We start from the raw sequence: 1,802 nt of genomic DNA, 5'->3' as shown, positions 1-1,802 counted from the left end.
AGGGCTGTTAGCTCAGAAGCATCTCACCAGGTCATTCCTGAGCCTGGGTCACTCCCAAGAGCTCCTGGTCAAGTACCCAAGCTTCAAAACAGGAAGAAAGAAACCCCATTCATGTCTGGCTCCAAGTGCCCCTTCGGCCACCTCCCACATCCCGTCTCTTCTAGGAGACACCTCGCCCCTCATCTGTGTTACATGGTCCTGTCTCTGGAGAGCTAGGGCAGAAACACTGAGCTACTGGTTCTCAGACTGACATTAAGATCCCTCTGTAGCATGTGTGACCTTCTTGTGTTTTCCATTTTCAATACTGGACATAGTTGTTCCAGGTATGACCCAAACGCCAAGTTCAGTGGTAGTAACAGGATTTCCGGGAGAAGCTTGGGTAGCAGTCTGGTTGGAGGGAAGGTGAGAGGGACTATGAGAGATTTCTTGAAACTTTTTATAAGAGTAATGTGACCCTACTTATAACTAGGATTGATCACCCCAAAATTGACATAAGAGCCGAGACATGATTAATAAAAATATACACTTAGCTCACAAATTAAATAAAAATGTGTACTTAGTACATACAAAAGCGAAAGTTAACTGAGTCAAACAGAAGAGCAGAAGTGGCAGGTGTTTTAAATTTCTTTTATTTTTTTACATTTTTAACCATCCGTCAATTATTCCATAACAAGGCAGTATCACACGATGACTGAACGTAGGCTCCAGAAATCAGGGTTTGAATTCCAGCTCCATCAATTACTGGTCATCTTGGTCAATTTCCCTGTGCCTTAGTTTTCTCATCTACACAATGAGGGTAGTAATAGTACCTTTCTCACAGCTTGCTGTGAGTATTAAGTAATACTCGCAAAGCGCTTAGAGAGTGCTCAGTAAACTACAAACATTCTTAATATATGTTATTCATTATTATTATTCCACACATTATCATTAACTTGAGGTTTTTCAACACATGTTCATCGATTTTTTTTCTCTTTATTAATTCTTGTTTGGAATGATCTTGGAGGCACTGACTGTTGAAGATGATGAGAAGCTAATGATCCCCCTCCACACCAACGTCTTGGTACCTTGGCCAACTTTAAATAGGTCTCGCCGAGAAAAGGTGTTGGGCTTCCCTGGTGGCGCAGTGGTTGAGAGTCCACCTGCCGATGCAGGGGACACGGGTTCGTGCCCCCGTCCGGGAAGATCCCACATGCCGCGGAGTGGCTGGGCCCCTGAGCCATGGCCGCTGAGCCTGCGCATCCGGAGCCTGTGCTCTGCAACAGGAGAGGTCACAACAGTGAGAGGCCCGCGTACCGCAAGAAAAAAAAAAAAAAAAAGGTGTTAATAACAAATGGCAAAGTATCAATAACAGATAATAAAAAAAAACAAAAAAAAAAACACTTCAGGTAGTAGTTATTCTCCTAAGCCTTAGAAATTAAAAGTAAAAATAAAAATTGGTGGGCTTCCCTGGTGGCGCAGTGGTTGAGAGTCCACCTGCCAATGCAGGGAATGCGGGTTCGTGCCCCGGTCCGGGAAGATCCCACATGCCGCGGAGCGGCTGGGCCCGTGAGCCATGGCCGCTGAGCCTGTGCGTCTGGAGCCTGTGCTCCGCAACGGGAGAGGCCACAACAGTGAGAGGCCCGCGGACCGCAAAAAACATAAAAAATAAAATAAATAAAAATTGGTGACAGAGATATCCTTAAGAAGAAAATAGCTGAGAAATAAGCACTGAAGCTACATATACTTTACATGTTTTAAAGTATGCACCTTATCATCAAATTTGTGTGGGGAGAAAATGAGACATATAAAAGTTATTTGGAATG

Source organism: Phocoena phocoena, chromosome 13, assembly GCF_963924675.1.
Source record: "Phocoena phocoena chromosome 13, mPhoPho1.1, whole genome shotgun sequence".
Classification (NCBI taxonomy): domain Eukaryota; kingdom Metazoa; phylum Chordata; class Mammalia; order Artiodactyla; family Phocoenidae; genus Phocoena; species Phocoena phocoena.
The sequence above is the reverse complement of the archived record's forward strand: the minus strand, read 5'-3'. Positions refer to the sequence as shown.